General features: G+C 49.4%; 1 long non-coding RNA gene across 1 annotated transcript in view; it reads right to left on the reverse strand.

Annotated features, from left to right (window-relative positions):
• LOC138990940 (uncharacterized) overlaps positions 1–23,372 on the reverse strand; it is a 76,604-nt gene that overhangs the window by 45,453 nt on the left and 7,779 nt on the right. The window lies entirely within an intron of this gene.

Here is a 23,372-nt window from a genome sequence, read left to right on the forward strand (position 1 = left end):
AAAGATGTACAAGAAGCCACCAATTTTTCCTCCTGGTGAAGGGAGAAGGGAGGGGGGTGCTTTCCGCTGATCCCACCCGGAATGAGACCCCCCACACTCCGCAAGCCCCCCGCCCCGGATCAGGAGTGAGCACCCCCAGCCCCGGTGTGCGGCCGGGCGCCCCAGCAGCTGTGCTGCAGCCGCAGTAGCTCTTCAAAGCAGCAACAGTTGTCTGGCTGAGGCGAGGCGAGGCGAGGCGAGGACTCGCTCGGGCGCGCACGACGCCGGCTTCGGCCGGGTGCTCGTGGGCTCCCGCGCCCCGGCCCCACACCTCGCCTCGTGGGAGGAGTGAGGGGGCCAGGGGCGCGGGAGCCTCGAGCCGCCCTCCCTCAGGCGGCTCTTACTGGTTTTGTGCGAGTTCACTTCGCTCAGGTCACCTCTCTCCAAAACCTGGTGGAGGTTCCGGTTTTTGGAGAGAGGAGGGCTTTCTGGCTGGGGAGAGAAGGGGAAGGTAAGAAGCAAAAAAAAAAAAAAAAAGAAAAACAAAAGAGATGCTGAAGGGACACGGGGTGAGGCTATTTTTAATCTAGCCTGGCTTTTGCGCCTCTTCCCTCCGCGAAGCTATCGCTCCACAGACGGCCCCAGGTGAGAGGCAGGGAGGAAATCCCCCAGAGCTTTTGCTTTGGCTCCATCTCCTTTGCAGATCTTAGGGACCCTTTTACTCTTTCAGAAAACGCAACCGGAGAGAGAAAATCTCTTTTATCTGTGGAGAGGGGCTCTGATTTATCCCTGGAGTTTGGAGTCCTCGCCTTCCGTGCCTCCTCGCAGGCTGAGCTAGAAAAGATTGACTCTGTCCAGCACTCTCGGACTTTGGAGCCCTTTTTCCTCCTGCGGGAGAGGGTAAACTCTGGACGCTTGGCTCAGGGAGAAGGGAATGATGGTGGGCGTTTAGTTTGCTGGGAGAATGGTGATTGGGGTGCAGGGGGGAAATTCAGGCCCTCCCCGAAAATGCGAAGCTTCGCAGCCCTCGGGTCTCGGACTCTTATATCCCTAGACTCATCCTCTAGCCGTGTCCATCCCTCTGGGCCTCCGTGTGTCTGTGTGTCCTTCTGGTTCAGTCCCTAAGGGCGTCTAGCAGTGTTTCTAGCTGACGAAGAACGTGGGGGGCGCAGAGCATGGTGAAGGCCTGGTCTTTGCCACTTGTAACCCAAGCGGTCACGACTGCAAGCAGTGGAAGGGGAGGTGAGGAGGGGGGTACCCAGAGCTGATCCCCAACCCTGCAGCTCTGCTTCGTTTCCCAGGACGGGGCACCTCTTTAGAGGCCAGGACTGCGCTGCTGTTGCCACTGCTGAGCTGCTGACTCGGGTGCAACCACATCTCTCAAATGCTCCTTCTCTGCGGGGTTTTCCCCAGTTTTCACATGTTTTATCCCTTTCTGTGTTACTTAGTTTTGAGCAAGGCGAGATAGGGGGGGACCTGAGGCTGCAAAACTCTTCAAATTAGGTTGGAAGCAGGTGTGGGGGGAAGAAGGGACTCCGGGGAGCGGGCGGTGCCTGGGTATTTTCCCTCTTTTTCGGAGCTGCCCAGTTCACCGCGGCTCACCTCACCTCGGGGTCCCCCACTAGGAAAGGGGATGCTGAGGGCTTCCCGCCTCTCCCTCAAGGGCTTCCCCACCCCTATATTGCAGAGTTGGATCATATGGGTCAAAAATAACCAGAAAATGTCCTAAACTGATTCATATTCCAGGTACCGATTTGGCCCTAAGACCAGATTCTTTTTTTTTTTTTTTTTTGCAGTGGGTGAATGGGCTTATTTGGGGTGTGGGCGGAGGTTGTTGGTGGGGGGGGGGAGACACAACTTGTGTAAACTTTTATTGTATTTCAGCTTCTTCCCACTTCTCAGAAAACATTACGCACACTGCCTGCTCCGATTCCCCCTGTGATACAAAGTGGATTAAAAAGTTGGGGGTGGGGGACCTGCGCGGAGGACAGGCGGGTGACCAAAGCCTCAGGGAGCGCGGGAAGGACGCGAGGTAAAGGACTGATTCTTCCGTGGAAAACGGGGAGAGGGCTGGGAAAGGCTCGGACTAAGCCGTTTCGGGAAGGTGCGGACTTCGGCGATCGCTGGTGGCTGCCGTCTTCTCGACGAGTGCGCCCTCCGCGAATGCTTTTTGGGGTAAGGGCTTCCGGCTATTGAGTTATGTACAGCAAGCCCAGACCGCAAAAAGATTCGCGAAGGGCAGAGTCTGCCGGCTTCTTCAGTCCGCCGCCGCCGCCTTCAGCCCAGGATGTCTCCGAACCCCGGAGCCGAGCAGGCTGGGTCTCCCCAGCGCGCTCCAACGCGGCTCAGCCTTCCCACCCCGCGCGCCGCCCGCCCGACTCTCGTCCCTCCTCGAACCCCTCGCCCAACCCCTCCATTTCTCCACACCGTCCGCGATCCCCCAACACAGCCCGCAACAGCCTCGAGCGAGGTGTGTGTAGGGCGAGAGGAGGAGCACAGAGGGGACCAGGGATCCCGGAGCCCAGCCTCCACCCCCTCTCCGGTACCCCAGCACCCTGAGCCTCTCCGCCTATCTGTCCTGTCACCCTCTTTCCCCTTTCAGGGTTCCGCCAGCCCTGGCTGCAAGGTCGCGGATCTCTGAACAGGTACAGTTCGGATTCCCCCTGAACCCCCTCTTGTCCCTCCTAGTCCCCCAGCAGAGGTTCCAGCCGTGACTACAGGCGCTGCGTAAAGAGAAAAACTCCCCCAGAGCACTAAATAAATACAGACGAGGCCGCCAGCTCATTGGTGCGGACTAAAATCGTCACCCACCAATCAGGAGAGAGCTCACATTTCCTTTTTTTTTTTTTTTTTCCAGAAGGGGGAGGGAGGAAAAAAATATTTCCATTTCTAATTATTTAACAAAACCCAGACTGGAACACGTTAAAATATTGTTGTTGCAAAAAATCTGGCCAAGCCCCCCTGCCCCATTCCAGCCCAGGCGAGGGCGTGAGATATTGGGCCAGGGTTCAAGAGAGCGACCTCTCCCAACAGGACCTAAGCCAGGAGATTCAGACGTAAAATGACAGGCCAAGATAAACAGAAAATATACCCAAACTGCACAGTAGTCAGCCTATTTCTTTAAAAAAAAAAAAAAAAGGAGGATGGCTTGAACCCCACTCCCCGTAAAGTTCTGGAGGCTCGATAGGCAGGGTGAAGTCCCTCCTTCCGTACCCTAGCCGCCCCCAAACCCGTCTAGATGTTCCGTGTCTAATGTCCCACTTGCCTCGGGTGCCCTTTCATTGCTGCAGCCCACCCTCCAGCCCCCGCCCCGCACTCCCTACCCATTCTGCAGAATGTTGAGGGGAACAATAAGAGGCGAGCCCCTCTCCGACCGCCGGCTCCCACAACGTCGGGAGATTCCACCCTCTGCTGGAGGAAGGAGAGGGGAGGGGAAGGGAGACCAGGGTGGAAGGAGGAGGAGATCTCTTTCCTACGTTATCCCTCCTTCCCTCTTCCCTCTCTCCCTTTAGGCCCCCTCCACCATCCAACGTAGTCAAACTTTGAGGGGTGGCCCTCCTTCTCCCCAGGGCAGCGCCACTCTTCCCCAGTCTGGTCTTCCTCCCCTCCCCCCACCCACCCCGCCCCATCACAGTCCAAGAAGGATTTGGGCAAAGGAACGTTTGGACCACCTCCCTCCCCGAGGGTAGTCCCCCTGGGGGAGGAAAGATTCAGCTTAAGTGGGGTGTTGCAAAACATCGCCAGAACTTGGGGCGAAAAGTTGCCATATTTGTTCTTTGCCACCCTGGAATCGACGTGCCGGCGGGCGCGGGCGCACACGCAAGCTCTGGCTTAAGCTTGCCCAGAGAAAATCCAGCTAGACCTTCTCCAAGTCTGTGTTGGCCCACCCCCTCCGCCCATCCATCACCCTCCGGCAGCTCCGCGACCCTCCCACCTCCCACGGCGTCCCCTCGGCTCGGCGACCGGCAGACGCACGCACACACCCTCCGAGCGTCGGCGCGTCCGCCGCGCCAGAGGGGGCTCCACAGTCCGTTGCCGCTGCAGCGGCGGCACGGCCCCCTGGGGGGTGGGAAATAAAAGAAAAAAGTTCTACTCAGACGACCATTGAGCCGACCGACCGCCGGCCGACCTGTGCACCGTCACCCCTTCTCCTTACCTGGGTCCCCAGGTCCCTGGAGCGCGCCGGTCCGGTCCGCACTGCAGCCAGCGTTGGAGGAGCCCCTCTCCAACCTGCCCGCTCCCCTCCCGCCCTTCCCCGCCCCCAACGGGTGTTGGCCCGGCGGTAGAGCGGGCTCTTCCAGGTAAGTATATAAGTTACTGTACTGTGTGGGAGGGTCACGATCTTGGTAATTGCGGCTCTCCGAGCTTAACCCCTGCGTTCCTGCCTTCCTCCAACTTGTTGAGGACTCGTCGGGTCGCGGGAGAGCGAGCGAGCGAGCGCGCTGGCAAGCGCGCCGGCCAGGAGGGTGCGAGGGGGAGGGTGGAGAGAGGTGCACCGGGCCGAGAGGGGAGAGCCAGACAGCGAGCGGCGGAGTTCAAAAGTCCCCCTGGCAGCGGTTTTCATTGGATAGGTCTTCCCCCCCACCTCCATTCCCTTACCCCCCCACACCGGCTTGTCCCCCCACCCGCTCCCCGTCTCCCTTGTAGGGGACGTCTCCAGGCGAAGTCACGATTCCTTCTCAGTTCGGAATGAACTGTGACTAGAGCCATGACGCAGCCAGCGCGCATTACTCACTTTTTGCAGTCACGACTTGGGAATCCGTGCTGGTTCCAACCAAAATTACACAGCTACCATTGAATTATTTAATAGGATCTAGTTCGGGGGTAAACTTGTGCATTGTGCCAAGCGATGAGGAGAGGGGTCGGGGGGGAAATGAGGATATGGGGCGTCCTCTCTTTCCCCTTAATGACCCCCCTTGCCACCGCTCCACGTGTTGCATATGTTTTTTTGCGCTGCCATCCCTCCTAGCGCCGCCCCCCCACCCAAGCTCTTGCCTTTGCATATGTGGTAGAATTTGTAAACATAACCACGCAACTTGTGGGGCTGAGAGGAGCGAGGCTTGGGAAAGGGAACGAGTGGGTACGGGTGAGTGACGAGGAGGCCGAGGGGTGGGCCGGGAGGCTGCGAGCGGCTTTGGTTTGAGCTGAATTGTCAAGACGAAATGTGGGTTGAAGTTATTTGCGTTATTCTCCACAACATCAGTAACAGCCCTTGTTACTATTATGAGTTGACGAATACTGTCTCAGCAAGGGAATCTTCCCAGAGAGACTACTTCTAAAGTAAAAATAACTCGACCCCCAGCCCGCACCCCAGGGCTGCGCCTCTGGTGCCCTGAGTTGGGGGGGGGGAGGTCACTGAAGCCATAGGCTGTTAGTGCGTTAGGATGGAGTACCTGGGCTCTCCTCTTTCAGTTGAAGGCCAGACCTCACAGATACTTACCTCACTGTCCTTTCCCCCCCTTTATTATTATTACAGGTATAGAAAATATCCCTGCATGCACACAAGCTTACTGCAGATTTACAAGATAGCTTCACCACCACCACCCCCCGACCCCAGCCACTGTCTACAGCCCACCCTTGTGGGCCAATTTGAGGATGCATTTTTATTATTTCTCCCCGAGGAGTTAATCAGCAAGGATGTCTTTGTGTGCCCCAGTGATGTTTATTCCTACCCGCCGCCCCCCCCCAACTCTGGCCTCTGATAACCTTCCTCCCTCTTCACCTGTCTGGCTCCAGGTTTAACTAAAGTCACTGGAGTTGACTGCAGTGCATATCACGTTGTGTCAACCCCATAACCCCAGGGAGTTGATGGTCTCCCCAATAACATTTGGGAACTTGGAGAAGAACCCCCTCCCTCCCTAGTTTCCTTCAGACCCGGTTTTTCAGAAACCCTTTGGCATTTTTGGCTTGAAGGCGCTGGGCGATGTTCCCAAGCCTGGATTTTCTGCGCATCGCACCAGCAACTCCTGTGCTTTGGTTTGGCTTCTAATTCATTCATTCCACCAACTCATTTGGGGCTCCCATGACTAGGACGCGAAGGAAAGGGAATAGTAAGAAAAATGCCATAACGCACAGACACATCTTTACACATCTCCCAAGAACTGCAGAATGTGGGAACGTGGGGGATATGAAGTGGGAGCGACGAGAGTCCGAATAGAGTAACCCTATAGCCTCTTATTTGAAAGGGACCATCACTGGAGAGAAATCTTTCAAACCCACTGGCGGGAAGGTGCGGGCGCCTGGGAATGGAGACCCAGAGAGTGCCTGGCCTCTGCAGAGAAAGCCGGTAAACCACCGGCTTGCGGTTCCTGGAGCGCTGGGCCTTGGCTCATCCTCGAATCTAACACTTTGCACCCCCTCCTTTACATTTTTTTCCCTTGCCTTCCCACTCACCCCTCCTTTTCCCCAAAGCTCTCACCGAAGTCACGACTATCCTCTTTGAACATCCTTAACCCTCTCCTCTCCGTATCCCTCTTCTGCATTCAGGGCGGGGCTATCGGCAACTGGCGCCAACCCCGCCCCCTGGCGCTCGGAGCTGAACTCGCCAAGGACCAAGGAATTTTCAGCACCTGCCTTCCATGGACAGCTACCGCGCCCTGGGCCAGCCGGGATCCGCCAGGGTCGCGGTCCTCCAGCTCCCGGACCGGAGCGAGCAGGGAAGTTTGTCAAAGGAACGCGGATTTTTCCTTCATTTACCTCCCAGCCCCACCATGCAATTTTAATCTATATCGCATCGTCTCCATTAATCTCGCGGAGAGATGGCCCATTAAGTCGTATCTGGACACCCTTTAAGACAGAGAAAATGGGGAAGGGAGGGGGGCAGTCGAGAGAACCGGGCTCAACAGCGCCGACCCATAGAGAGAGAGAGAGTTGCAGCTATTGATTCAGAGATTGGTCAGGGTGATTCCCGGCTCTGCAAGAATTCCCCCTTTCGGTTCCTTTTCATGCAGCCCCAAATTCATTATGCACACACACAGCTATACCCCTCACCCCCTACTCAGTCCCACCCTTCTCTTTAGAAAAGGGGTGAAAAGGCAGCCAAAAAAGAACCCCAGGGCATGCACAAAGTAAGCCTCAGTTCATACTCACAGTCTGCGGCATGCACATGACATAATATTACTTACCCAAACGGGAACTCCTTAAGAGAGAGAAAGAGAAACACAGGGGTGGGAAGAGAAAGTGGAGAGAGAGAGGGAGACAGAAGAGAGGAGAGGAAAAATCCAACAATTAATTTCCAGACATAGTTGGGGGCGGGGGGAGGAATGCGGTGATGTCCAGGTTTTCTTCCACCCGCGCTGGCTTTTTATCCCAGTGCAGCCCTCGGTCTATTTCTGGAACACGATCAAACCCTGATGCTATTTTTAGCAAGTACTGAAAAAACCTCCACACACAAAGGCATTTCGCTGGAACGTTACGTCCAAAACATTAGATGTGAATTAAGCGCCCCCTCCCCACTTTTCCCTGCACCACCACACTCCCTTACATTACTGCAGATGATTTTTTCAAAACAGAAAAACACCCAAATATTGCTTGTGTTCTCCCTCCCTCCCGTTAACTCCCGTCTGCCTCCGCCTGTTGCAAGCTCCTCACTGTCTCCCCAACCAGAAGGCTTTGGAGTGGTTATATTCTTTTAGAGCTGCAGGTCTCCATTGACCAGAACTGCTTGGGAAATGGGGGTGGGGTGGGGTGCTTAGACCCCATCCCCAGAGGAGCTTCCAAAAAAAGCTCTAGAGTCTAATGCGGTCCACGCTGGAGATTCCCAAATGAGGAAAGGAAAAAAAAAAAAAACACCCTCCATACCCTTCCCACGTTTCCCACCCATGCTTTGCAAAATCTCGCTGTGTTTGCAACACACCGCCTTTGGAAATGTATACTTTGAAGGCGCTGTGTGTGTGTGTGTGTGTGTGTGTTTTGCGTTCTAGTAATTCACTACGAAGGGGTTGGAGAAAATAGACTCATGAAGGCAGCGCGGAGCAGCCGCCTTGAGTCTTCTTTGCCAGCCTGCGTCAGTCATCAGCTACTGACGTCACGTGCAGATTCTCCTCTTTGGTGGGTCTGGTTCAGCCGAGAAGAGGCTTCTGCTCAGAGACAACGCTTTGTGTTCGGTGCAGCCACTGAACAAGCAAGGCGACCGAGGCGGGCGCCACCCCAGGCTTGGGCTGGGCAGCTGCAGAGAAGGCTGCAACCTGGTGTGCACCGGGCGTGCGGGGCCCCGAGGGCTTGCCCAGCAGGACAGCCCCCCGCCCCAAACGCCCTGCGCCGCCGAGGGCAAGCTAGGCTCTGCACAGACGCGGAGCGAGCGTCCTTTCCCCTCCCTTTCGCAGCTGACCGCTGTAGCGGAGACAGCTCTGGCTATAACTCGGATTAATTCTGTGTGTTTGTCGGGCAGATAGCCTCGGCTCCTCGAGTGACGCAAATAACAGATTCTAAGGCTCCCGCTCTCTCTCGCGTTCTCTTTCTCTCCCTCCCGCTTTCTTTTCCCTCTTCTGTTTCCTGCACCCACGCATCCTGCTCGGTCGCCCACGGAATCAGCCAGCTACAGCTTCCCAGAGAGCAGTCATCCAAGTTACAGACAGACAGACTTCCCAGAGCAGGAACAAATAAACCTGCAATTAAACACACATACACACAGCCTTTTGCAAATGGCCAGCAGCGTTTAGGGGCTCCCCTGTGTAGGGGAGGAGAAAGCTGATTCACAAATCCACCGGCCTCCAGTCACTGCAGGGGGGCGGGGGGAGCGGAGAGCCGACGGAGAGGCCAGGGACAGGGAAGGGCTTGCTGCTGTAGCTTTGCCCTGGCACCACCACCTGAAAAGGAAACCCACCTCTATAAATACCCAGATGGCAGGGTATTAGCCGATAAACAACTTTTGTTGAATGGGAGGAGGAGAAAATGGAACAAAGACTGCAAAGGCTTAGTCTCTGGCAACATTATCAGGACTTTTTAAGACTAGGCGAGGCTTTAGCCTTTCTCCCTCTCAAAGACCAGGGGATCTTCTATTTTTCATCTTAAAATAATGCTCCTGAAAAATGAGCTGAATGGATTAGTGCTATTTTTAAACCAGTTTGAAAGGAGCTTGTTTCATGAGGGTGATAAAGAATGCGTGTGCGCACACGCGAGCGTGTGTCTCAGTGTGTGTTGTGTCTGAATCTGAGGTTTTTGGCAGAAGACATGCCACACCTCAGCGTGACAGAGGGTTTATTGATTGGGGATGTGATGGAGGTGGCAAGAATTCTTGCAGATTGGAAGATCGGAATACAATTACATACACAAATCACCCTCCCCAAATCTACACAGGATCCCAGATCCAGCTCATATAACTTATGCCCCGAGGAGGGGAGGAGAGGAGGCGGGGGACCAGAAAGCTATTTACATCATGCTGATGCCTGGTCCGTCTCCTTTATCAACTTTAATTATCAACATCCCCTGTCAGTGATTTCCCCTATGCCAATAAACAATTTTCCAGAGGTTACCACTAGGATTGGGGGCACAAGGCCCGAAGACAGCGAGCGGTCATGGGACTGACCTTTAATCAGTGTGATCTTTAATACCCTCTCTTCTCCCTCTTCAGGCCCTCTGAGCCTTTGTAACTTGCCTCAGAGATTTTGGTTTAAGCTTAAGCCTGTCCTGGACCCTCAACTCCTGTCTGTGGCTTAAGCCTTGCCTACTATAGGAAGGCAGAGGGCGCCTGCTCAGCACGGAGGACACCCTCTGGCAGCCCATCAACAGCTGTTTATTTTTAGCTCCATGAATGCATGTATGTATGCATGTGAGGATGCCGCTGCAGTGGGGGAGGCAGGCAGCCAGAAGAAGTATCAATGAGACAGAGTCCGCCTGGGTTCTTGCACTGAAAATGGCTTATCACATGGGATCATTGGATGTGGCCCATTGGACAGAGAAAGCGTCCCCATCGTGTGTTTCAAGGAAGTCTTACTGGATTAATGGGAGTGTTAGGCTGATTGTATTTTTAAAGGCACAGAGTAGGTCTATGTTTTTAGAGCTATGAGATGAGCTATGTGTAAGCATAAACTCATGTGACCACACTATTTCTAAGACTACACGAACTACATAGAGAAGAGACACTTTGGAACTGCGTGAGCTGCTTTCTGTTTCTAGGCTTTCTGTGGTAGTTGGCTGCTATTGTATCTGATGTTGAAGCCAAAGCAGCTTCATTCAAGATCACTTTGGGCACCCCTAACAGCTTTCAGCAAACCCCGTATGTAACCCTAACAAATAAGGCAGAGTTGGAAATAGAAGAAGTGTGCTCAGAACTTTTGAGAGTAGCAACCAAAATTACATGACCTGTGGCAGTCTGATGGACTCAGTATCTTTGCTTCTCCTCACAACCCCCACCCCCCACAAGAGAATGCCTCTCTTCTCTGTCTTGCTATTCTAATCAAGCTGAGTGGTTACACCAGGGGCTGGGGGTACCTAGGAAACTCAGCAGAAACATTTGCAGAAGGTTAGTCCTTCACAGATAGCATCTCTGGTTGCCCTATGCGTCAACAGTCAGATCCTTTGGTGCATGCCTGGACTGGAACTGGTGACCTTGGCTTTCCAGGCTGTCCTGCCATCCTTTGCTAAGGGCTGTGGTGCCCAATTCCTGTCTGAGCAGTCAAGCTAAGGACCCAGAGAATTAATAGACCGACATGGAATCTGTCCAAGATGAAAACCGCCTTCTGCACTGCCAACCCATCCCTGGGCATCCCAAGCATGAAGAGGACTCATTTCCCCTAATGCTGCTCCAGAGGGCCTGTGGGGTAGGCTGCTGTCACAAAGCCCTTGAAAGAACTGAGTCTTCTCTCTTTCAGGGTCGCTGAAGCCCAGAAATGTCCCACCCGTGTCTCTTGTCTGCTCTCCAAGCACCAAGAAAAATGCCAGTAGGTAAAGTACTGGGTTTGGAAGAAGGGAAAAAAAAAATCCAGCTCTTAGGAAATCAACCAAGGGGAGTCTATCAGGGAAGAAATCCAGGAAAGAGATTCCTCTTGGCCTAAAGACATCTCCATCAGGGAGCAGAACTATTTTGGCCTAAATAAGGGCCAGGGTAGGGGGAGAATAAACCAACAGTTTTTGAGAACCTATTATGTGCCAGACACTGTGCTGGGTGCTATTACATAAATGATCTTATGCTTATGGCTGTTTTATGGGTATCACTATAATGATGTTGCCCACCCCATTAGGTTGTACCTAAATCAATCCCAAAATATTACTTATTTTTTCTATTTTCAAGGGTTTCCCTGGTAGCTCAGCTGGTAAAGCAACCGTCTGCAATGTAGGAGACCCCGGTTCTTCAGGGAAGATCCCCTGGAGAAGGGAACGGCTACTCACTCCAGTATTCTGGCCTGGAGAAGTCCATGGACTAAAGAGTTGGACTAAATTCTGTGGACTAGAGTTTAAAGCTAAGAAAATGGAGAGAAGGCAGTTTAAGTGACTTGTGCAAAAGTCTTGGAGCTTGAAGTTGTAAAACTAAGGATCTGATCATATTTATATTTGTGCGGTTCCCATACTCATGCTCACATCTATCATATTGCTTCGATTCCAATATCCAGTTTTCTGTGTTCTAGTTCTAGCTCCATCATTAGGAATTAGAGATATCTGGGACTTTTTCAGCAGTAACCTGAACAATGAAATTGATTTATTTCTCCTAAGAGTCCCTTGAGCCAATATAGCACACCACCACTCCCTCCCTCTCCCTACCTCGCCACAAGGCTATCTGCCTATGAGAAGAGACCTCCCTCTCCAAATCTCTCTACCGGAAAGTTCCAGCTGGTTCAGCTTCATCCAAAACTCAAGGGATCTGTCTGAAGCCAGCCAGTGTGAAGTGAAGATGCAGGGAACTTTCTGTCCATTCAGGCTGCTACAGCCAACCATGTTGCCCCCTCCATTAAGGAAGTCCTGTGGGTGGTACCAGGGAGGAGTTAGGAACTCCCCAGTCCAGTTTACCTAGAAGGCTCTTTGAAGGTGAGAACAGTAGCAAATCTGCATTTGGGTTGACTAGTCCTCCTTTACACTTTTAGAAACTGGCATCCCTGATCCTTTTCCTGATTATCAAAACTTCAGAGGCCAAGCCATTAGCACAGTGGGGGAGATGAGCCACAGCATGCATAACACAAGCTATTCCACCATCCCCTTCCTCTGTTAAATACAAGTTTCATCACTTACCCTGATCAAGAGGTACATTCAGTCTTGGAAAACACTTCTTAGAAGCCAGCATATTTGGAGGTTTAAGGGAGATGTTTTGAAGGACCACTTGCATGCTGAAGAAAAGTAACTAGAATTCCACCCCCTCCCTTTCCTTTTGTCGGCATCAGCACTCAAAAAAGTCTCAACTCTCTATCCACCTGAAAGCGATGACAGTGTTCAATATCAGAACAGTTAAGACAATATCTGCTCTTTGCACACCTCCATCATCGAGAAGCAAGCTCTTTCAAATGCCTTCTTCCCCACCCTATGCCACTTGAACTGCATGGAGAACCAGATGATAGGCTTTCCGATGCATTGCCAGATGAAAGGCACATTTGGGAGAATTGGGACCTAGAGGGTCACCCGGGTGTGTCTCGAGTGGGCTTCATGGTAAGGATCTAAGCAAAGACAAGGAAGCCAGAGCAAGCACATGTTAGGGGCTGAGGCTGAAGCAGTAGGGTGGGGTGGGACTCAGGACACCAGCGTGCTTTAGTTTAGCAGAAGCTACATAGAAAAGAATCGGAACTTTGGATCATGGGGAGAAAATAAATAATAATAAGAGGAGTGCTTCAAGATAGCTGTGTGAGTTTGGCCTTGATCTTGTCGTTGATGGACAGTTGTCTACCTCTGAGGGCAGAGAGACCTCAATCACAAATTCATTGGGAGGGGATGATCTAATGGAATTCAAATTAGCTGAACTTTTTATCATTATTAAAGCAGTCTTGAAATTAGCTGCTGCTCTGTGAGACTTGGATTGCTATATCTGATAGTCCAACAGTAAAAAATGGGCTTTGCATCTCTTTAAGTCCTAGTCTAATAAATACAGGCCATGGAGCAGTGGAAGAAAGGCCTAACGTATCTGCTGGATTGGCTGTTTTTTTGTTTGTTTTTGTTTTTTACTTATTGGCAAGGCTATGAGTTAATGAGCTGAGTCTGAATCTTTTCATGAGAGGAGATAGTTCAGCTCACATGTGAAAATCTGGCATCTGCCAATGGTTTTTAACTTACCCCTAGAAGTGGAAATAAAACTGGGGGAGAGAAAATATATTTTCTAAGTACAGAGGGTTTTCCGACAACCACAGTTTTTGTAGTGATTGGGAGAGAGCACTCTGACCTCAACAAATTCTGATTTGGTTAATCCTGGTGGTGGTGGTGGCAGGGTGGAGGGGGTCTGTTTTATGTGGAGTCTAGATTAACATTGTGAGGCTGGACCAATGTCTGTGTCAGGGCTGGGGAGTCCCCAGGGGGTATTCAGGTCAAAAGAAACCAATAAATGACAAAATCTTACAGCCTAACCAGGCAGACCTGTCTCATGAGCCCTGGGTTTCCGAGATCATTACCAATCATCCTAGACAGTGCTGGCAAATGTCACTTACCTCACCATCCAGGAACCTGTGGCTCAAAACCCATGAAGAAAAGCCTTGGATCTTAAATGAAAATGTCTAGAGTGAAGCCATCACAATATGGTAGAATGAAATGTAAATTTAATTGAAGAAAAAAAATCGAGATGATTTCATCCTGTATTTAGGGGCAGTCCAATTCTGGGGCTCTTTCTTTCTTACCCCCCATATTCTCAATCAGTCCTAAGTAAGCTCTTTCACTCTATATGACCAGGATTAACGGATTGATGGTGCCTCCATCTGGTTTCAATTACATCACTCTCAGATACCTGGGGTACCTTCATTGAGTGAGACTGCTCTGCCAGAGAGTCTTGAAACTTCATTTTGGAAGAGGTAGGATTTGCTGTGGTTTCCCTGACCTGGGGGGCTGAGTACTGGGCTGATTCTGGCACGAGGCAGGAGGAGGAGACAGGGAAACTATTATCAGCCATCTGGATATAACTCAGAGGGGAACTTGCCAAAGAAAGAGCAAAGCCACTGCCCTAGGAGGGGCACCTCAGAGAAAGAGCTGGGTAGACAGTGAATGGAGGAAGGATGGTGATCAAGAAGGGGTGATGATGGCGAGGGTTAAGAGGAAGATGAATGTGAGCAGCAACATTGCGGAAAGCACGAGGCAAAGGATGAGGTGTGTCCTGGGTGTCTGAGGACTGCTTTGAAAACTCATCTGGTCTCCTCTTGGTCGCTGGCGCTCCTATAATAGCAAGAATGAAAGGGAAAGGGTGTCAGCAATCTACATTCCATCACTCAGAGCTCCTTGTGAGCACTCAGTTCCAAGTTCTCCCATCCTCTCCTTCAGTGGTATCATTTTGGTTTCTCTGGACATAGCAGAGACACGAGGGCCAGATGTTCACGGCTACAGTTAGGTAAAGGGATGCTCAGCCTTACCAGCAGGTGGCCAAATATGAGTTCACTCCAAATTGGTAGATCTAGACCAACTGTTCATCAAGAAGTCACATTTCTGGCAAAGCAGAGCTTGTGATATCAACCAGGTCAAACCAGAAAGAGTTGCTTCCACTGGTAGCTGAGGGCCAGGAGGTTACATCATAGACAAATATGTTTAACCCAACCACTCTGTTTAAGACAATGACAGCCCAATTGTTCAGGAGGTGCTGCAGTAAGCCTACTCTTGCATCTGCTGTGTTATTATCAGCAGGTACCATTCTGACCCCATTATGACATCACTCTGCCTACTGGGAAAGGGGCAGCTAGAAGGAGGTCTTGAGACAGGGGTAGGGCAAGTAGGTAATATCTGGTGTGACTGCTGTCCCACTGTGTAGGTTTAGAGACACAGAAGTGAAACTGGAAAGCATCACTCAATCCAAAGAGGAATGGGGATCCTATGACTTGTGTGCATGCCCCGTAATGTCCAACTCTTTGCAATCCTTTGGACTATAGCCTGCATATAGTCTGTCCATGGGATTTTTCAGGCAAGAATTCTGAAGTAGGTTGTTTCCTCCTCCAGGGGATCTTCCCAACCCAGGGACTGAACCCACATCTCCTGCATCTCCTGCACTGCAGGTGGATTCTTTACCTGTTGAGCCACTGGGGAAGTCCCATCCTATGACTTACCCGTATCTCAAATGTCCAGGAAGAATCAATGTGGAAAAATGCTTTAAGGTTCTGCGTGAAGTGAAAAGGATTACACCTTTGCATGGTACAGGAAAGTTGAAATAATATGTGGGATTCTCCCAGGGACCTAGATACTTTGAAAATGTGGGCTGGTGAGTGACCAACTTTAAAAAGGTAAGTGGCTTGTGTAATTCCAAATTCCCAAATGACTCTGTATCAAGGGAGCTCAATCATGAACCAACCTGAAACAGGGAAAGGAGTGACTCAGGACAGGATCTGTGTGTAAATCAAGGAGGTGGTTTCACGATCTTTATTACCTGCAGTTAAAAAGCCAGATCAAGAACCTTGATTTCAACTAACATCAACCAGAAAGTCAGAACTTGAGCTGCGAGTGAAGATTCTGGTCTTGACTGTGCCATTTGCTCCCAATTGAAATCTAGAACACGGCACTCGGTACCTGAAATTCCCAAATTAGAAAATGTGCGTACTGCTACCTGCCCTACCTCACAGGATTTTATTTTTAAAAACACAGGTGTGAACATGCGCCACAATTTTAAAAGGCCTCACCTCTGTCATGGAAATTCTTCTTAGTCATTGTGGCAGTTCTTCTTTTTTCTATCTGAGCTTCAGAGAGCACAGATTGGACAAGCATTGCTATGTAAGTAATTGCCTATGGACTGAATCTTTTTTTCAGAAAAACAGGCTCAGAATGCTCTAGCTCCAGGAAGTTTATGGAACAATCTTGGAACCAGGTATGACCTATTCATATCAGGTAATAAGAACAAGCTTCACTTCCAGTTTCACATTGTCCCTTGCTCCTCGCTTCTCTTGAGTTCTCTCGCTCTGTCTCAGGGAAATTCTAAGAACCATGAATGTCACGGAGGGGCGGGGTCTGCTAGTCTCTGGTGATGCCAGCAAGTTATTTACATCTCCCCAGGTCTTGGCTGCCTCAAGCAATTGTGGTATTTAATGAGAGCATGCAAGTAAGATGCTTAGCACTGAGTTGGCACCCAGTAAATGTTAAATGAAATTATGAAGGAGGCAGAAGAAACCAGCCTCTGGAATTTCATCCCCCTTGGTGGCTCAGGATATCTTATTTTCTCCTTGGTTCAAGGCACCAAGAAGCTCTGATGCCGCAAATTGCTACCCACAGGGCAGGGCAAAATGACTGCTATGGAATTTCTACCAAAGAGCCAGTAGAGGGAGCTCCCAAGTAAAACTTCCCCGGTCTACCTCATTTCTCTATAAAACAAATCTCTGCTCAGAGGCCGGGAACTTTTTCTCTACCAGAAATCTTTTATTTAGAGAAAATTGGAGCCCTCATCAAAAGACCTGGACCCAGTCCTGTTTTCTGAGTAGGCAGGGAGGGGTTATTGTACTTCAGAGACAGCTTGAGTCCCATGCCAAGTTTGGGCTCTGGGCTACCCAGAATAGAAAGTTCCTATTAGGGCTGATCCCAGAAGATGTGGGGTGAGACTTTTGAAGCTAACACTTTTCCAGCCCGTGGAATTTTGAATGTTCTCTAGTTTTCTAATCATCCTCTCCCTACAAAGATCGAGATTCACAGTGCCTTGTTATTGTTCCGTCACTCACTCGTGTCCAACTTTTTGCGACCCCATGGACTGCAGCACACCAGGCTTCCCTGTCCTTCACCATCTCCCAGAGCTTGCTCAAATTCATGTCCATTGAGTTGGTGATGCCATCCAACCATTTCATCATCTCCTTCTGGCTTCAATCTTTCCCAGCATCAGGGTCTTTTCCAATGAGTCGGCTCTTCCCATCAGGTGGCCAAAGTACTGGAGCTTCGGCTTTATCATCAGTCCTTCCAATGAGTATTTAGGACTGATTTCCTTTAGGATTGACTGGTTTGATCTCCTTGCAATCCAAGGGACTCTCAAGAGTTTTCTCCAAAACCACAGTTTAAAAGCATCAATTCTTCAGTGCTCAGCCTTCTTTATGGTTCAACTCTCATATCCATTCATAACTACTGGAAAAACCACAGCTTTGACTATGCAGGCCTTTGTCAGCAAAGTAATGTCTCTGGTTTTTAATATGCTGTCTAGGTTTGTCATAGCTTTTCTTCCAAGGACCAAGTGTCTTAATTTCATGGCTGCAGTCACCATCTGTAGTGATTTTGGAGCCCAAGAAAATAAAGTCTTTCACTGATTTCATTGTTTCCCCGTCTATTTGCCATGAAGTGATGGGACCTGATGCCTTTTTTGAATGTTGAATTTTAAACCAGCTTTTTCACTCTCCTCTTTCACTTTCATCAAGAGGCTCTTCAGTTCCTCTTTGCTTTCTGCCATAAGGGTGGTATTATTTGCATATCTGAGGTTATTAATATTTCTCCTGGCAATCTTGATTCCAGCTTGTGCTTCATCCAGCCCAGCATTTTGCATGATGTAATATAAGTTAAATAAGCAGGGTGATAATATACGGCCTTAGCATACTCCTTTCCCAATTTGGAACCAGTCCGTTGTTCCATGTCTGGTTCTGTTGCTTCTTGACCTGCATACAGATCTCTCAGGAGGCAAGTCAGGTGGTCTGGTATTCTCATCTCTTAAAGAATTTTCCACAGTTTGTTGTGATCCACACCGTCAAAGGTTTCATCATAGTTAATGAAGCAGGAGTAGATGTTTCTCTGGAATTCTTTTGGTTTTTCTATAATCCAATGGATGTTGGCAATTTGATCTCTGGTTCCTCTGCCTTTTCTAAATCAAGCTTGAACATCTGGAAGTTCTCGGTTTATGTACTGTTGAAGCCTACCTTGGAGAATTTTGAGCATTACTTTGCTAGCATGTGAGATGAGTGCAATTGTGCAATAGTTTGAACATTCTATGCCATTGCCCTTCTTTGGGATTGGAGTGAAAACTGATCTTTTCCAGTCCTGTGGCTGCTACTGAGTTTTCCAAATTTGCTGGCATATTGAGTGCAGCACTTTCACAGCTAAGTGCTAAATCATCTTTTAGGATTTGGAATAGCTCAACTGGAATTCCTTCACCTCCACTAGCTTTGTTCATAGTGATGCTTCCTAAGGCCCACTTGACTTCGCACTCTAGGATGTCTGGCTCTAGGTGAGTGATCACAGCATCGTCATTATCTGGGTCATGAAGATCTTTTTTGTACAGTTCTTCTGCTTATTCTTGCCACGTCTTCTTAATATCTTCTGCTTCTGTTAGGTCCATACTGTTTCTGTTCTTTAATGTGCCCACCTTTGCATGAAATGTTCCCTTGGTATCTCTAATTTTCTTGAAGAGATCTCTAGTCTTTCTCATTCTATTGTTTTCCTGTATTTCTTTTCATTGTTCACTTAGGAAGCCTTTCTTAAACTGTCCTTGCTATTCTTTGCAACTGTGTATTCAGATGGATGTATCTTTCCCTTTCTCCTTTACCTTTTGTTTGTCTTCTTTTCTCAGCTATTTGTAAGGCCTCATCAGGCAACCATTTTGCCTTTTTTCATTTCTTTTTCTTGGGGATGGTTTTGATCATTGCCTCCTGTACAGTGTTATGCCCCTCCATCCATAGTTCTTCAGGCACTTTGTCTATCAAATCTAAAAGATCACAGTCCCTAAAAGACCTTATTGCTCATGCCCTAAGTCATGTCCGACTCTGCAACCTCATGGGCTGTGTAGCCCACCATGCTTCTCTGTCTATGGGATTCCTTAGGCAAAGATACTGGAGCAGGGTGCCATTACCTCCTCCATGGGATCTTCCCAACTCAGGGACAGAATCTGTGTCTCCAGCATCTGCAGGCCAATTCTCTACCACTGGGCCACCTGGAAAGCCCCAGAAGTCCTCATTACAAGCCTGTTATAAGGCAATCATGGAACCTGGATGCTCTGAAGCAGCAGGCTGAAGGAAACAGTCCTTGCCTATGCTGAAGAACCTTTAAATGCAGGCACCTGAGAACTCAGTGATGGGCATGAACACCTTCTCAGATAAAAGACCTAAAATGCTGCCAAGAGGTGCAAGATGAACTCTGCTGAGCCTCTGAGACAAGATTTTCCACAGTTCCTTCTCTGCTCAGACCCCTCAGGTCAACCAGGAGGCCCACTATCAAGGGAAAAAACTTCTTTATTCCCCACACTTACTTTCTGGCTCATAGTTAATCAATGTAATAGTAGGAGCCCCAAGAGATGGCGGGAGATCTTGCCAGTCTTTCTTTCAATTAACATTTGCTCAGTGTGGTTTTGATCAGCAGTGGCCTCCTTTGTTAAAGGGTACCCAAGGGGGCTCTGTGCCTCACCTACTTACAGAATGATGCAGAGCTCAGGAGGAACCCAGAATAAGATGAAGACTTGCCATTCAGGAAGCTTAAGAACATCTGAGTGCTCCTCTCCCTCCTCCTGCTGGTTCACTATCAAGAATAACAACAGCTGGTATTTACTGAGTATTGACAAGCCTCAGGTGCTGTGCTAAGAGGTATGCCTACATTATCCCATTCTTAGTGAAACAGTACCTTTACAGTGTCCATTTTGAAGTTGTAAAGCTGGGGCTTGGAGAGGGGAAATCACCTGCCCTGAGCCAAAGAGCTGTTTCAGTGTGTTTGCTATATTCTGAAATACAGAGTGACCCCCTCTTTGAGCCCTAGCTGGATTCTCCAGAACAGACAACAGTTCCCTTCAGCATCAGGGACTTTCCCAAGGGTAAGGGCAGCCTGGGCTGTGGTACACACCTTGTCAAGTTCCCCTCAGGCCCCACGAAAGTATCTGATGTTCCTTTTCGTTGCATTGCCTCATTTCCATGGGGTAAGTGTGCCCTGTCTTGGGAGGAAACAATTACACCAGGATGAAGCTCTTGCCTTCCTCTTCTCTCTCTAAGATAATCCATCTGACACCTGACCAAACTGCAGAGAACAAATGGGACTCATTACATCTTTGGAAATTTCATTCGATTTTTAGAATTGGGGATGAGCTGGAAGACTGACAGCTGGAGACCTAGTTCAAGAGTAGAATTATTTAAGCCTTATGCCAGAAAAGAAAAGACTGTTTGGGACCTGCCATTAAGAATAATCTATAGCGGGGGTAGAAGTAGGTAATGGTTTATATCAGCAGCTCTCAAGCCATGACTCCATCTACCCTGAGTTGTAACTTTGCTGGGCTCTGTTTGCCCAGCAAAGGGTTAAGGGTTCAGTGTTGGCTCTTTTGACACAGAGGTTTGGACCAGGTAGGGAAAACAGAGGCTGTATAGCTAACATCAAAGGAGGCACTTCTCTTCAATCCGAGATGACAAAGGCCCTGCTTTCAATTACCCCATGAGCTTGACTGTTACTACTACCCTCCTCTCCTGAAGTCAACAGAGGGAAGCCGTCCAGTGAGAAGGTGGGTTTCTGATGATAAGAGAAAAAAAAAATGATACTGTCTTGAAGAGCCCGAGAACCACTGGCAGGCAGGAGGCTCAGGTCTGTCTCAAGTCCCTCCTACCTTGTCTTCTCATGTTCTCGTCTCTAACGTTTTGACTCATGGAATAACTTGCTGTTCTGGGCCACCAGTATAAGCAAATTTGTTCCAACTGGTTTGAAATATGTTCAGTTACAAATCAAGAGAAAACTTTGGTCTGGATTATAAATAACAGGAGAATTACTAATGTTTTGATTATATCTGGAGCTCACGCACAGGACAAGTTCATTCTGATTAGGGATTTGGGGCCCAGTTCACTTAAACAAGAGGCACCAACTCCTCAGCAGGAGCCAGCCTTCATTGGGCTGCAACTTGCTTCATCTGCATCCTGCTTGGAGCCTTCCAAGGCCAAATTGGTTACAGAATATTTGTTTCCCCTGAAATTGCCTTCAAATGCCTGGAAGTCTTCCAAGGGACCTAAAGGGATGGGGTATTAGGGACACAGATGCCTTAAGAATGGGGGAAACACTAATAATACCAGTAAGAATTAACCAAGCACCTGTTATACACCAGTGACGTCACTCAGTCATGTCCGATCCTTTGTGACCCCTGGGACTGTAACCTACCAGGCTCCTCTCTCCATGGGATTATCCAGGCAAGAGTACTGGAGTGGGTTGCCATTGCCTTCTCCAGGGGATCTTCCTGACTCAGGGATCGAACCTAGGTCTCCTGCATTGCAGGCAGACGCTTTACCCTCTGAGCCACCAGGGAAACCACTATATACACCAGGCAGTGTCCTAAGCACTTCACATAGCTCCATTTACTCACAGTAACCCTGGGAGGCAGCTACCAGTATTATTCCTATCTTACAGATGAGAAAAGAGGGAGGTGACTGAACTTGTCCAAGGTCTCAGGGCTATTTAAGTAGGTGGGGTTCTCATCCAGGCTGTCTGGCTTATGCTCTGAGCCCCGTGCTAGATTTTCTCCTTCTCATGGAAGGATCTCCAGTAGGGTCAGTGGGGGAGGGTCTGAGCATGCATAGGTCTCAAATAAAAAGGGATCCATATTCAGTCTGGTGTTGCATTTGCTGTGGACAGTGTGCGGAAGACCAGATATCACAGGGACTAATGGGCCCATAGAAACCTGTTGTCTGAGGCCTGGGGACCCCCTGACCACTCGATCCAGCACCATAGAAGAAGACTGTGATAACAGTAGCTTTAACACACCTTAGGAACTCCTGCGCTATGCTAAGTTGCTTCAGTCGTGGCCAATTCTTTGCAACCCCATGAACCGTAGCCTGCCAAGCTCCTCTGTCCATGGGATTCTCCAGGCAAGAATACTGGAGTGACTCCAAAAGGGCAAGAATTATTTAACTTTCTCTGAGCAACAGTCATAAGATTGCATAAATTATAGGGTGCGCGGACCCTGACCCTTCATTTTAGAGATGAGGTCAAAAGAGGCTAAGTGAATCATGAAGTCCACGAGGTTAGGGCAGCAGAGACTGGATGGGAACCCAACTGCCTCCTGGTTTAGTCAGGCTGTCTGATCATGGGGTGTCTGAAGGCTGGGGGGTCAGATAAGAGAATACAGTGCTTACTGCTGAGGGAGGCTACTAGTACTCAAGACCCCGCATTCTAGAAAAGAAATGGAGATGTTTTTCTAACTTGTGTCAGGAACTAGAGCCTGGAGGGAGAGTCAGTTTACGCCAGCTCACAGGCCAGGTTGACTTCCCTGGTGGCTCAGATGGTATTAGCCTCTGTCTACAATGCGGGAGACCCAGGTTCGATCCCTGGGTCTGGAAGATCCCCTGGAGAAGGAAATGGCAACCCACTCCAGTATTCTTGCCTGGTAAATCCCATGGACGGAGGAGCCTGGTAGGCTACAGTTCACGGGGTTGCAAAGAGTCGGACACGACTGAGCGACTTCACTTCACAGGCCAAGTTAGGGAATGAACTCATTGATTTCTGTCCCCAAATATCCAGATCACCAGATACACAGGTGGTGGGGGTGGTTAGCTTATAAGAGTCTGAGAGCTCAGACATCCGTAGGCTAACACAGAGCAAGAGAACTTCTCTTGCATTGGTGGAAGTGGTCAAAGAAATGTTTTCAGGGAGGGATAGTGGCTAATTTGCTCTTTCCTTTTCTCTTACCTCACCTCCCTGAACCATTTTTGTTTCCTAAATCTAAGTGAATTCAAAACAGAAAACTAAGTAGAAGCAAATCACCCTCATAGTGAATTGGGATCCTAACTGCTGCCCCAGAGTGAGGGTAGGTGAAGCCACTCCCTGCAAAGCCACTCCCTTCTCAGACTTGGTTGTTCCTAATACCGAAGGTATGGTGGTCTGGATAAGGCCTATAATTCTCAAACCTGACAACTCAAACATAATCAGCCTGTGGGCTTCTAAGAGTATGAACTGCCCATAAAAACCTGGCCTTGTCCCCAAGCATAACCAAGTCCTTGGAACTAAAACCTGGATCTTAACAGATGCACTTTTTTCTTTTCAGCTGATACATCCACACCCACTGAAATGCTCATATAAACTCATCGATGAAAGGGTTCCTGATATAGTGGGACACACGACATAGAAGTCTGCAACAGGGAAAGGAAGCCTATGGTGGCTTGTTGGTCAGGCAAGGGCTATATAAGTTCATAAGAACTCAGGGTGGGCATAAGTCTTACTGAGAGGAGAATGTGGGCTGCTAAAGGCCTCTTTCACCTTTTGAACTGTGAGTGCCATGGTGGCAAGCAGGATCCAGATCTCTGAATCTGCTGAGCCTAGAATATGGTTTTTCCAGTAGTCATGTATGGATGTGAGAGTTGGACCATAAAGAAGGCTGAGTGCCAAAGAATTGATGCTTTTGAGCTGTGGTGTTGGAGAAGACTCTTGAGAGTCCCTTGGAC

This window comes from Bos mutus, chromosome 15 (genome assembly GCF_027580195.1).
Source record: "Bos mutus isolate GX-2022 chromosome 15, NWIPB_WYAK_1.1, whole genome shotgun sequence".
Classification (NCBI taxonomy): Eukaryota; Metazoa; Chordata; class Mammalia; order Artiodactyla; family Bovidae; genus Bos; species Bos mutus.